Here is a 14,892-nt window from a genome sequence, read left to right on the forward strand (position 1 = left end):
CCCTCCTCACGCCCCGGCACGGCCCCTCCTCACGCCCCGGCACGGCCCCTCCTCATGCCCCGGCACGCCCCACCTCACGCCCCGGCACGACCCACCTCACGCCCCGGCACGGCCCCTCCTCACGCCCCGGCACGCCCCACCTCACGCCCCGGCACGGCCCCTCCTCACGCCCCGGCACGCCCCACCTCACGCCCCGGCACGCCCCACCTCACGCCCCGGCACGGCCCCTCCTCACGCCCCGGCACGCCCCTCCTCACGCCCCGGCACGCCCCACCTCACGCCCCGGCACGCCCCTCCTCACGCCCCGGCACGGCCCCTCCTCACGCCCCGGCACGGCCCCTCCTCACGCCCCGGCACGCCCCACCTCACGCCCCGGCACGGCCCCTCCTCACGCCCCGGCACGGCCCACCTCACGCCCCGGCACGGCCCACCTCACGCCCCGGCACGCCCCACCTCACGCCCCGGCACGGCCCCTCCTCACGCCCCGGCACGGCCCCTCCTCACGCCCCGGCACGGCCCACCTCACGCCCCGGCACGGCCCACCTCACGCCCCGGCACGGCCCCACCTCACGCCCCGGCACGCCCCTCCTCACGCCCCGGCACGCCCCTCCTCACGCCCCGGCACGGCCCCTCCTCACGCCCCGGCACGGCCCCTCCTCACGCCCCGGCACGCCCCACCTCACGCCCCGGCACGGCCCTCCTCACGCCCCGGCACGGCCCCTCCTCACGCCCCGGCACGGCCCACCTCACGCCCCGGCACGGCCCCTCCTCACGCCCCGGCACGCCCCTCCTCACGCCCCGGCACGGCCCCACCTCACGCCCCGGCACGGCCCCACCTCACGCCCCGGCACGACCCTCCTCACGCCCCGGCACGACCCTCCTCACGCCCCGGCCCGCCCCACCTCACGCCCCGGCACGCCCCACCTCACGCCCCGGCACGGCCCCACCTCACGCCCCGGCACGGCCCCTCCTCACGCCCCGGCACGCCCCACCTCACGCCCCGGCACGACCCCTCCTCACGCCCCGGCACGCCCCTCCTCACGCCCCGGCACGACCCTCCTCACGCCCCGGCACGACCCTCCTCACGCCCCGGCACGGCCCCTCCTCACGCCCCGGCACGGCCCCTCCTCACGCCCCGGCACGCCCCTCCTCACGCCCCGGCACGACCCCTCCTCACGCCCCGGCACGGCCCCACCTCACGCCCCGGCACGGCCCCTCCTCACGCCCCGGCACGCCCCTCCTCACGCCCCGGCACGGCCCCACCTCACGCCCCGGCACGGCCCCACCTCACGCCCCGGCACGCCCCTCCTCACGCCCCGGCACGCCCCTCCTCACGCCCCGGCACGGCCCACCTCACGCCCCGGCACGGCCCCTCCTCACGCCCCGGCACGCCCCACCTCACGCCCCGGCACGCCCCACCTCACGCCCCGGCACGGCCCCTCCTCACGCCCCGGCACGGCCCCTCCTCACGCCCCGGCACGCCCCACCTCACGCCCCGGCACGCCCCACCTCACGCCCCGGCACGGCCTGGCCCAGGAAATGGAGATGACCGATGTTTAAGGGGCCACCTAAGAGCCACAGGGCATGTGGTATTGTGGCTGTGGTGAGCGCTGCTGTTTGGCACCTCAGCTACGCTCGGACATGCTGCGGCAGCACCCGCGGAGCCCGCACGGGGCAGCCTGAGCTCCCTGCGGGGACACGCATGTGGTGCCGGGCCTCGCGGCAGCCCACCCAGCCCAGAGCATCTGCACAAGGCAGCAGCACACCGAAACAGCTGCACGGTACCATCACACCTGAAGACAATGCCGCAAAAGGCAGTATTGCACCGAAACAGCCACGCAAGGCACCGTTGCACCGAAACAGCCACACAAGGCAGCACTGCACTGAAACAGCCGCGCAAGGCACCGTCACACCAAAACAGCCGCACAAGGTACCATCGCTCTAAAGAGCTGCGCTGCAGCGCGTCCGCGAGCCGGGGAGCGCGCCGCTGGCTGAGGCAGCTGCCTAGCTCATCGCGCCGCGCGAGGGCTCGGCCCTGCCTGGGAGCCAGGCAGAGCAGAGAACTTCTTCCAGGGTCACTAGCGCCGGAGAGGACTGCGAGGAATTTCAGAGGACCAAACCAAGCAGGGGCACTGGCAATGGGGTTGCAAATGAAAATCAACATTAATAAGCAGAAAGAAACGCACACTGGAGGCAAAAATTTGAAGTAGTTATACACTTTACAGGATTCTCAACGAACAGGGCCAAAACGAGACCTGGCTTTTCATGAAGCATGCTGTTGGACTGTATGAAGGAAGTCGCTGGGGGCACAAATGCGAAGAGGTTAAAAATCAATACGCTTTCCTAATTGATTATAATAAACTTAGAAAGCATATTACACCTCGTGCCCTAGGGTTTATGCCAATCTCTAACTATCAGGCAGCAAAATAAAATATACTTTTGGGGGAGAGATTACGCAACACCAATCTTCTCTAAGGTCCTTGGATTTTCCTCAAGAAAATACTAGAACAGTCAAAGACCAGGATGAGCATGAACCAGTAATACAATTCCAAAGTTTCATGGCACAGCGTTTGTTTTCTGCAGCACCAATTCTCCAACCTTTCAGTTTTAATTCATACAAAGATTCATACGTGTTTATAGTAAACGGTATAATAAAGACAAACAAGGATATTGTTGAATTGCGGGTACAACTTGGAATAAAGGATGAGGATGACAGTAAAGTCTAATCCAAACGGTGGTGCAGATAAGCTCTAAAAACAAATGAGCAAACCAAATTCCCTTTCTGTCCCTCTTGCGAGTCACTGCCTCTCGTTACGATTGTAAAGCAGGTATAAACCTAATTAGCATTTGGATGTGAGACCACCCACGAACGAATCTGGTAGGCACGTCTCTTCCCTGTAGCAGAAAAGGATGCACCTAACGATTGTATATATGTGTTGGTTTTGGCTGAAATCTTCCTTTGAAAACTGCAATGAGGACTACCGCTGGCAGAACAGAGCAGAGTCTGCTTTAGCTCAGCAGAAAGGCACGTTATTTTTAAATCCCAGAGACTCTGATTCAATTTCACTGCTGGAACGGCCTCCTCAGAAATACAGCTAATTCATCTTACGCTGTTTATGCTGATGATGCGTTTCATGTCTTATGAACTATCCACCTCTGGCTTTGCAATTCTCATATCGTTACACAGACTGTCCAAGATTACACTGTGCATTACATTAATTTTTAAAAGAGATATGTCCTTCGAGTGATATGTCTTTAAGAATAAAATTTTATACACACAAGCGTCAAGAAATTCAGAGTTAACATTCCCATAGCAAACTTAATTTTCTCCCTACAAAAACAGGCGATGACCACTGAAAACGTATTTATAAAGGCATTAAAGTCTGTTATGCTAGCAACTGTAAAGATGGCTCATTTGTACACATTTGGTATAACAATTTTAAATGCAAAGTATTCAGCCTTTGTTAATATGGCCAAAAAGTACAAGCAGGATTGGAGCAGTCTAAGGGAATTTTCACAAGTTTCTCACTGTCATTTTATTACATAAACCCTATCTAGCAGATGCCTGTCCAAGGGATTTAAAGTCTTTCAAGGCAGTTTTATTCATTACTATCTTTTGCACAGAAAACAAAGAGCTCTTTGCGGTCTTTGGACACCATGAATCTGTCCTGAACCTGAGGGTACAGGTACGAAAGAAAAAGCTTCACATCACTTTTCCAAACTACTACCTCTTCCTTACACGAGGAACTACCATAACTGAAAGATGTCTCGTTTTGGGGTTTGCCATGGCCTGCTGGAGCCAAAGCAATCCACAGCTGCCCACCTGGAGGACAGGCTCTGCTAGCAAAGCCCAAATGGGATTTTTCATATGTGAGAAAATGACTTGTTTTCTAGATTCTCAAGTTGAGAAGCGAGGAAGCTTTATTATTTTTGTTTTAAAATATCCTCAAAGCAATACCAGATTGTTCCCTGTAATATCTTTTCTGGTGCTTAGTGAACACCCCATGTGTCTGATTCACCACTAGATTAATTCCATCCTCATTTTCACAGGTACGAGCCGAATTGCATTGCTGCAGGCCCGTAGCGGAGCATCACTAGTACAACTTTTGAGTGCCCATCCAGGCGCACATGCACACAAGATTTACCATCTTGTAGGCACCAGTGCTTCCAAGGGATGTGCATAGAGATCAGCAAGCAAATAATATGCTTCCTACATGTATGTGGTTATGTATGTGAGTGCGTATGTGCGTGCAGGGTTATGCCCACACACATGCACCAGAATATATACCAAGACAGACATATACGTGCCCAGAAACATTGTCAGGTTTGTATACTTTTAAACTTTACAATAACTTAGAGTAAACTCCCCTTAGTAAATTTCTAAGCTGTAATATTTGTGACCTATACTCACTCTACATATAGAGAAAATATACATACGAGATATATACAGAGCAAGCTATCGCTCTTTTCAATATGGAAAGGTAATGTCTACTTTTTCATTGCTGGGAATGGTTTAAGAAATCAGAGGTCTAATTAACTAAAAGATCAGGTCTAATTAACTAAATCCTCATTTTCACTTCTTAAGTAGTGCTCCACCGTACTGCCTAACAAAAATTGCCGTCATCTAACAACTTTCTTACCAGCTACAGTAAATATTCTGCAGTTTTGTTACCAGTCAGCTCCCTAAAGAGTCATGGGATATGTTTAATCATTTTCATTTCTATATGCAGCTGCAGTGTTTTAGAAGAAGTTGCCAGTATTCATTTTACTTTATGGCATAACAAACAGATGCCTCTCTTTTCCAGACCCTCTTAACTTTATCTATACATGGAAGGCACTGGAATAGCACAGTGATAAAAAGCAGAACGAGTTGGCTTATTTAATATTTGACCTGGGAACAGTTTCTGTGATACTAGCAGCTGATTAAATAGAGCCACACTGACGAGGCAAGCCTTCATTCGGCTGCAGGCAGCCGACATTATTCATGAGCACAGGGATCCCATACAGGATCTGAGCAATACTCCATGCAGCACCTCTGTTCCTTGAGGATTAGATCCTCCAAAGAAAGACTCAAGAAATCTCATAGCAATTAAGTATTGAAAAACTTACAAAGCAAAATTTTCTATCCAGTTTCAAGCAGCTGGTAGTTGAGCTGCTTTCTGAAGAATGAGATTTTACATCTCTTGGGATGTTTAACCTACTTAATGTATTTGGGAACTTTTCGGTTATTCATCTCAGCACTTGGGCTTTTTTGTTTTTACCCATTTTGCTGAAATTTTTGACCACAAAGCACCTCCAAGGCCACTCCCTCAGTGAACAGGGAAGGTTTTTTCCTGGTCATGCCAATGCGGCTCCACCAGCTGCTTCCCCAGCGAGAGCCCTCCCGCCATGCCCTCGCAGGGCGCGCTGCCCACTGCCTCTGCAGGCACAGGGCTGCCGACACAGGCACACACGGCCATCGTGCCTCACAGGCTTCCTTGCAGCAACCCATCAGCCCCTCTGCTGCTTTTCTGAGGCCTCATTCCTCTGCACTGCACGTTCCCCTCCCTCCCTTTGCACCGAATCAACTTAAGAATAAAAATCAATGAGACACAAAAGAGGAAACCATCTTGACCAAAAAGGTAGAAGAAAAGGGCTGTATTTCCAGAAAGAATCGCAAGGCAAAACAACTTCAAGCCCCATGGCCTAAATCCGGAGACCCGTTGGAGAAAGTGATATTCAGAAGGCAGAGCATAGCCTGACTGCTGCCTGGTCCTCCCCAGCTAAGCTATTCCTCTGAGATCTTAAGCATCATCCAGGAAAAGAGTGGAATCAACCATGTGCTAATTCTGCACTTACTGCTTTCTCACGTAATCACCTTATTTCCAACTTCATAACCTAGAAGAAAATGTTCCTCTTTGCTAGAATAAGCTTTCAGCTTGGCCAGGGTTCAGCGTGAATTCCAGTGAGTTTTGCATATTATTGTCCCAGAAGAAACGGATCTTTACAAAGTAGTGCACACAAGCTAACAACCAAAGCACCACTAAGCAAGCAGGGAAAAAAAGGGAACCTTAAAAGTGATGTTTCCTGCCATACTACAGGAGGCAGCTCCAGGCACCGGCACGGCTGGCTGCAAGGTCTCAGAGAGAAGCAGTCCCCAGTGAGCATAAAGCAGCACATTTTCAGTAAAGAGCAGGCATCAAGAGAGACCAGTCAGAACAGGAAATATCTCCAACTTGACACACAGCAAAGGAGGGTCTTTTCCTAGTATTTTTATCACCCTGATATTAATATTTCTCAGACTCCAAGGATCACTGCTCTTCTGGTTTGGAGTTGGCAAAACAGCTTGACCTTACAGCTTTGGCTACAGCAAGGAATTTGACTTAGGACTGTGGTCTGTTGTGGGGATTATCCTTAGTACAGTACCATGGGGAAAGTACACTGTTCACTTGAAAAAAACAGGCATTTAGAATAAATCTGTAAAGTATTTTACCTTACCCAAATACTTTTGCGTTTTCTCCTCCTCTGCCAGGGCAATTTTATGATCTTCACTTATAGTAAATGCCTTGATGTTATCTAGATACTTCTTTACCCACTTTCATCATCTTTCATAGCTTATAGGCATCACTCGTTTGGCACGTCCCCTCTGCAGTTTGAACAAATGCAAAAGCAAAAGCAAACAGAAGAACCTGGTCAGACAATGAACATCAATTTTTGATTCTACTTATAAATTTTATTTTTCCTTTTTGTTTTTGTAAGATGTTCACAAATAGTAATATGATTAGCCTCCTTGTAGATCTGGTATGAATGGTTCTTTTCATTAAACTTAAAGTAATTAATGTTTTTAATGCCTATTAAGGTTTTGAATGTACAAAATGCTGTAGGCTACAAAGGACAAAAAATAAGGATACAGTTAAAAACATATATTATAAACAGTCCCTTAAACCCTAGTGTGGTATCCTTTTATCATCCCTTTATTCTGAGTTTAGTAGGTTATTAACCTATATCCCGGGGGAGAAAGGATGCACATCAATTATGTCAATTGAATAGACAAATGAAAATCAAATTAAAAATTTAACACACACAACTGTAATTACAATACAGTGCTTTTAACAGGAATTTCATCTGAGAAATGAAAAGTAGAAATGCTTCCTCAATTTTAACTGCAATTTACAGTAGCAGGAAAAAGTAGCTAGAGATATACAACCTAACTAAACAAAAATCCATACAGGAGATTTCAATGAAGTCTTTCTTCCTAGTCCTGAAACATTATTGTGACAGATCCATTGTAATTTAATCTACTAGTCCAGTATTTAACACTGTGAGGAGTGCTTAGAAAAAGAGAGATTTATTTGTATTACTTCTAGCCAAAGTCGAGCGTGAGCATGGTCAAGGCTGCAGCCAGGCGCTCGGGCAGGAGGCAGCGAGGCTTCCAAGGGCGCAGGACAGCAGGAACAGCCCAGGGTGCTGCGTCCTGCTCTGGCATCTGATACTGCCAGCACCTGTTTGCTACTCCTCTGCATTAGTATTCCCACCACAAAATGCAAATAAAATATTGTACCCACTCATCACATGACAATTTTGTCAAGAATGTCAACCCAATTTGCATTGACTTTCAAAACATGAAGTGTTACAAAGCCCTAAGCACCAATGCTGTAAGTATCTACAGTTTCCATGAGGGAGATTAGTATGCTCATTAATTTCACCTGCTATACAGCTGTTCTCAAGATCATCATTAAAACCTAAGTGAGCCAGGGAAACCTCTGCTTTGAGTACTTCTTAAATTGTGCGATTCTGTTCCTCTGCATTTCATGCCCTACGTCACCTCTGTCTCTAAGAGAAAAGAGTATTTGGATGCATAAGTCTTCTCTAAGTTTGCCTCCCACTGAGAATTTCTGGTTGCAATTTGAGAATAAGATACAAAAATATTCATTTTAATGTCATTTAGCTCATTTAAATAATTAAATGTATTTATATTATGTAAGTATGTGTATTAAGATTAGCATAGTTAGAAATTTAAATAAGCAATCATAACTTAAGTTATGTTTAGCTAACAAGTAAAGAGTGAAAACCCTTTCTGGTCAAACGCTTCTGCCTTTCATGCTCTTTACACATCTCAACCAGCACTAGCTTAACAAACCTTCCAGTTGCCAAAGCCTTGCTGCAAACAAACCCCAGGATGCATGAGGGGTCTGTAGCACTTTAGTAAACACTGAGTTGGATTGTCACCTTCTATTGCTGCAGATAAAAACAGATGTGAAAAACACAATGGCACAGCTAACTCATTTCAATATCCCTAAGGGGTGAAAGAGAATAGAGAGGAGACTGGGCAAAATAAAATAAAAGGCAGAGGACAGTCAGGTTCTTAAGATATCTACAGCGATACAAAAAAAACCCTGTATGTATGTATAAGCACATCTAAAATAGTATAAAAGCAGGCCTTCTTCCAAACTGCTCATGTCCTAAGAGTAACAGCTGGCAAACAAATCTAGTTTCAACAGCTGTTCCAAAATGATAAAAACGTTTTGAGGAAATAGAAAACGGAAACCTCTCCAGAAGTTCCACCAAAAAAAACTTCTCCAAGCTTCCCAAAGAGACTCAGAAGCAAAAAAAAAAAAAAAAAAAAAAAAAACCCCCCACACACAGAGCAAAAATTATGTTGTTCCTACAAACACTACAAACACAGCTCAAGAACTCAAGAACTCACTTAATAGAGTGGAATACAAACTATGTAACCTCAAATCATGGTACAGACATCCAAAGGGAAAGAGAGAATGAACTGAACATCAGAGATGAGATGCTGCTTTGTTTAATAATTCTGCATTTTTAGTCATCCTTTTGGAAGGGAAAAGCTGTTTGCTAAAATGAGTCTGGACTATGCTTTTCCTTTGAACAGATGCAATATTTCTTTACAAGAGAAGTTGTTTTTATGTCTTCTTCTGGGGTAATTGGTAATATGACAAGGCAGCTAAAAAGCAAGAAAAGTGACAGAATACGGCATCCAGAAGGCTGGCTCCAGTTTTTAAGGGTGTTCGGGTGTCCTCCAACAGCCGCATCCGCAAGTGATGTGAGGGGAGGGACCAGATGCCAGCCCCAGAAATGTTCTGGAGGAAGGAGAAGCGGCTCCAGAGAGCCTAGGCAGACTCCGGAGCTCACCCAGAAAACAGACAGCCAGGTTACAAGGAGCTTATGAACAGGGGCACGAAGTCAGGGACAGCTACCTCCGAGACCCTCAGTATCCTGAGAGAAATGCAGAGAGCTTGCACAGAAAAGCCAGAAAGAAAAAGACAACAAAATTCTTGGGAGACAACTAGAGCACAGGAATGAAGAGAGACTTTGATGAAGACTCCTCATTACTGACTATTTATAATAGAGTTTTACTCTACTTAGAGTATATGCACTTAAATACAGTATTATTTTCTTATATGCTAATTTAACTCTGATGATGCTGTGATACGTGAGACAATATGCTTGTTCACTTTTAGATTTGTTACCAGCCTTCTCCAGAAGACACCACGAAGAGAAGAATGCAGATGCTACCAGTGATAAGGCAAAATACCAGTGCAACCCACAGGGAATGTAAACTGCATATTGTTGGCCTGAAGAAATGGAAAGTTGAAAATGCAAGGCAGCCAAACCCTTTCCTTTTACCATGTAGACTTCACCATGCCTCTCCCCAGTGTTATTTGCTTGGTCTGCTAACGTATGATGTTAGATCCTTCCAGTGCCTGTGAAGTTGCCTTCGGGCAACTCAGGGTACAGGTAAATCCTCTTCAGCAGCGACGGGAGCGCGCGTCCCTCCCCAAATGGCAGCACGTGCCACCGTCGGCATGGCCGGCAAGGCAAGCGTAGGCTGGCAGAGGGCACGGGACAGGCCAGGCAGCCAAGTGCTCCTAAACAGAGACCCTCCGTGGAGCTGAGGCTCCTCCGAAGGGGGGACCCCGCATGCAAGCATTCACACCTTCAAACTGGGCACGGAGAAGACATGCACTGCTGGGAACGAGGAGGTCCTGGTGGTGCGCCATGCTGGCTGTGCTTTGCAAGACAGAAACTACTTCCTAGCAGTGACTCCCAATTATCTGAACATCAAAGCTATGGAAGAAGCAAAAGGATTTGCGTTTCTCTACAGATTTGTCTGCAACTTCAACGCTTCATCACTTGTAAGCCTGGGACAATTACTCAGAAACAAATACGAAACAAAGGCAGCGCTACAACAGAGCTATGCCATTTTAATGCTATTTCTGTCTATATAAAATCTTCTGTAATTTGTTTACGACTACCAGATTCAACAATAGTGTGCAAAAGCAAACTCATTTATGTTAATGTCCTCTCTCTCTTTCCCAGATCAGATTCTGAATAAAAAATAGGTAAATACTCTGTTTGAAAATACATAAGATGAGAACTAGCTGGGGAGGGAGCAAGAGAACCTCCAAATGCACTATCCTATCAACCAAATTTTTTTTTTTTTAACTTAATAACTTAAGTGTACTGTTAGTGAAATTACAACCTGCTTGTGACACAATAAATTTACAACAAAATTCATTCCATAAATTATTCAATTCACTGACTGCAACTACACTGAGAAATATCACCATGAACAGATGATTAGCATGTGAAAGGAAAGCCATCTCCAGACTGAAACAATCACTGTCACACCTGCATTTGAAGATACCTAGTGGAGTTTTGTAAAATTACCATTAAGAATACACATTTAAGGTTTTGTAGTTTCTATAAAAGCGTTAAGTATTTGATTTACATTAGATTCATTTGTTCTTTCTTCAACTGTCTCTTTTTCCTACAAGCCATAACTGTTTCAGTAAATGCTGGCTCAATCAAGTGTGCATTAAAACAAAAGATTTTGAGTTCAATAAAAGTGATGAATCAGAACTAGAATTTAACCTTCCCCCTCCTTTTCCTTCTCTTGCCACACGATTTCCGAAGCAAGAGAGATGGGCTGATTGGCCTAAAGATACAAAATAGGCTTGTCCAACATGGACATACATTCATGAGATTATAATAGAGAACTTGAACCACCAGTATGGACTAATAGTTAGAGTAAATACAACGTCTTTGTCATCTTCAATAAACAGCAAAAGTTGGTGAAGACTGGAAACGTTACCATGCAAAACCTTATCTTCATTCAGATTAACAGTGGAGCTCTCAATGGACAAAACTTGGGATCTCTCAATCTAATCTGAACCAATTTCTTTTGACATCCACAGAATTAAAATTTCTCTCTATCTAAATTGTTAGTCTTCCCACCAACTAACAGGAAGATGAGTCTAATAAACGGAACAGGTGTTCTAATATCGTCAGTATCTACTGCAAGCATGAGCAAAAGCAGTGGAAATGCTTTACCAAGCTGCTGAGATGGTTTCTTAAGCTTCTTTATTAGTTATTTTCTGTCTACCCCAAACAGCTAGTAACAGGAGCCTAGGTTTTATATAAAAGGAGAACTGAGTACAGCTATATATGCCATACGTTTTGCAACAGAATGCTGGCATCAATTTTTTGTAGCAGTCCCTTATACGTATTTAGATAGGGCAAAGAAAAGATTAAAACCTCCCTTTGCACCTCCTTTAAAACCTCCTTTTACACTAATTGTTTGGAGAATTCTTTTTATTTCAAGATGCAGGAATAACTGCTCTGAAGACATGCATTACCTCTCTGATGAATGACTTGCATCCAGCCGCTGCAACACCCCACCCAGAGAAAACAAGCTGGTGAACGAATTTTAAGCAGTTTTCTCCAGTGACCTAGATGAGTTCATCAAAATGCCTCCATACAACAGACCCTTCAGATCCAGGCACATGAAATGTAAACATCTTACCCATTACAAGCATTTAAATGGCTTCCAGCAACTTTGCCTCCTGCTGGATTTCCCAGCTAGACAAATTCAAGAAATATTGTAATAAAGTAATTTATTTCCCTGAAAAGGAGTAGGAATATTCTTCTGGTTCTGGGAATCAAAATGTCATATTTCTAAAAAAATACTTAAAAAAGAAAGCCCAATATAGCAGTCTTCAAGAGATTCAAGAATCACTGCCATGACAAAAATCCACTTTCACAGAAATGAGAGTTTCAAAATAAGAGTTAGTATTTTTATGCTGCATAATGCCATTAATCTGACTTCTTCCTCACCAATCATGCAACTTTCATAAAGAAAAAAAAAAATCTGATTCTGGAAGCAGTGGCTGCAAGGAAAAAAATGCTTTTTGTCCCTTTATCCAGAAACTTTATTGGCTCTACGTAAGACTGCAGTCCTCCAGCCACTGGACAAATTGCTTTATCTTCTCTTATTCTGAATTCATTACCAGCACTCAGACATGTTCCCTAGCTCCTTCTCAAAGTCTCTCCCAATCTGAAAGCTGTAGCTTACATAATTCATAAGGATAATCACAAATATGCAGAGAGCCATAGACATGTAATGGAGAGGCTGACTTGTATCTGATCCAAATTCCATGCGCTTCATGGAGCTTACGACTTTCCCATAAATTTTCACTGCATGGGCATACCTCCATTCTCAGCCACTCCAACAGTGCCAAAGCAGGGACGGCTTTGGAAAAAGCTTGAACTCCTTCTCATCCTTCCCCATAAAGTTTTATTTCTTTTGAAGGATGGAAATCAAATGGATATCCTATGCCATCTTCTCACCGATTCTCTAATTTGATACATTTGTTTACGCATGCTGCCTCCCAACTGTACATAAGGAAGGCAGAAATGGCGTTCACACGCTTAAACAGTATTCTAGAAATTAGCTGACATTAAACATATTGAAGCGCACAAGGAAAACAAAATCAAGCTATTGTCATTGGCAATGCCTCCATGCAAAGGCCACAAAAAGTCAATACTCTAGTTTTTATTGGCAGCCAGCAACTAACAAACGGGTAATTTTTACTGCAGCTTCTTTACCTTCAGTGATCTAGAGAAACTTCTTTCTTGTCTGTCTGCACTGCAAGAAGCACCCTGAGCCAGCCACGGCCCTGTGGCAATTGCTTTACAAATGAGAAGGTCATAGCAAAAGCCTAGTCAGTCAAGACAAGAAAACAGATTAAATATGTCTGTAACTGCAGGGGCTAAAACAACGTATGAATGAGAGCTTATCAAATGAGGACAGATTGGAAAGGTGAGGGAATGAGGGGTCAAAAGGGTGGGGAAGAAATGGAGGCTGGGTAAGGAAACCAAGTCATCAAGGAAAAAAATTGCTTAAGATTGCAAACACTTCATGGTAGGAGCCCTCCACTCATACGTTACTGGAAATATCCCAAGTCCTGCGGACAAGATTATTAAATAAAAGTAATGAGGTAATATATTACGCATATGGAGGTATTTCTAAATCCCCCATATTTGAGCCTAAAAAAGGATTCTTTCCATTAAACTTCAAACCCATCCAGGGTAGATTCTTGTGATCAAATACATTCTAATAAGGAAGAAAGAGATTATACATTCATAGCCACATTAACCAGTAATAACTGTATAACTTCAGCAGAAGACAGACTCACAGAGGCATTAATAAGTGATGAGATCACAAAACATCTGGAGAAATGTGAGCTGATATAAAAAGTAGCCAGCAGAGTCTTATAAAGGGTAAATCTTGTTTGACAAATCTGCTGGAATATTTAAAGAGGTAACACAGACTCCAGACAGGAAGAAAACATTGGACATAATCTATTTGGATTTTAAAAGGTTATTTGACACATCACAGCACATAGACTGGTGTGTTAGCGTATGGCAAGTCAAAAAATGCACCAGCGTTGAATGGACAAATAAAATCAAGACAGTTAACAGCCTGGTAGTGTGTTAAGAGCGCAAAATGGGCTATGTTTTGCTCTGTGCATGTAAGAAAAAGAGAAAGAGCACCCTAACACAAACATCCGACCACATGGAACACACTGAACACTTGCATGAAGCATATAAAGTAATATGCCATATAATGGACATGATTTTCATTTTAACTGTAAGTTGAGATGTAAATATAGTGATATCTTTGGAGGAACAGAGCAGAAGAAACTCAAAGAGGCTCTAGAAATAACTACAAAGCATTTCATGATGTGCAGTAGGCTAGCAAGGCAGATGGAGCAAGGCAAGAGAGGAGAAACCAGCTCAGCCCTCCATGAACCATGCGCTGTCAGTTAGGGAGACCACATTTAGATGTCTCTAAACGAGACACAGTACGCCATAAGTCTTACTGTGAATGAGACATGCGAATGAGGTTGGTGGACACTTGGGATGAAAGGAAGATCCATCTCAGAGTTGAAAACTTAGACTTCTGAATATGAGGGGAAGCCAGACACCTATTAAGGAAATATTTTGAAATGAATCTCACACTGCTTGCAAGTTTAGGCCTTAAATTATTGCCAAACTCAGCATCTGCAAAGGACGTAGACTTCTTCAAATTCATAAAAATCTCACATGAACCTCAATGTCCAACAAGCACTGAAGAGTGAGCAGCATTGAGAACCACAGGGCAATAAACAGAAGCAATCCCTCTCCTGCAGCTTCATTAAAATTGTAACAAAGATGAAGAAAGTAAAAGAAACATAGAAATACAAACTAAAAACAGAAAATGAAATAAAGTAAGGAAAGGTTTGGTCCTGAGGGGATGTTGCTACATCTCTGTCCTGAGCATTTGTGATTAAAATATCCACAGAGCGAAGGAACATATTGGACAGCTACTCAAAGGAAAATGCAAATCAGCACTTACTGTTCTCCTTTGGTGGTCCTTATTTTCTCTTGATAAAACATTATTGACTGAGATATCTTGTTCAGTTATATTGCCTCCCCATTTTTATGTTCACAGCACAATTTAATTTTATGTCACGAAAGTGGACCTGCATGGAGCTCTAGCAGCCCTTTGTGTGTTTGTGATCCACTGCAGAAAAACAGTTTTCTCATTTCAGTTCAAACACCACC

General features: G+C 45.1%; 1 protein-coding gene across 2 annotated transcripts in view; it reads right to left on the reverse strand.

Moving 5' to 3' along the window:
- ZFHX3 (zinc finger homeobox 3) overlaps positions 1-14,892 on the reverse strand; it is a 752,695-nt gene that overhangs the window by 670,032 nt on the left and 67,771 nt on the right. For both annotated transcript variants that reach the window (XM_068955804.1, XM_068955803.1), the window contains one exon: positions 6,478-6,625. The gene's annotated coding sequence lies outside the window, so the exon portion shown is untranslated. The remainder of the gene's footprint in view (positions 1-6,477; positions 6,626-14,892) is intronic.

The sequence above is a fragment of the Struthio camelus genome, chromosome 10, assembly GCF_040807025.1.
Source record: "Struthio camelus isolate bStrCam1 chromosome 10, bStrCam1.hap1, whole genome shotgun sequence".
NCBI lineage: Eukaryota > Metazoa > Chordata > Aves > Struthioniformes > Struthionidae > Struthio > Struthio camelus.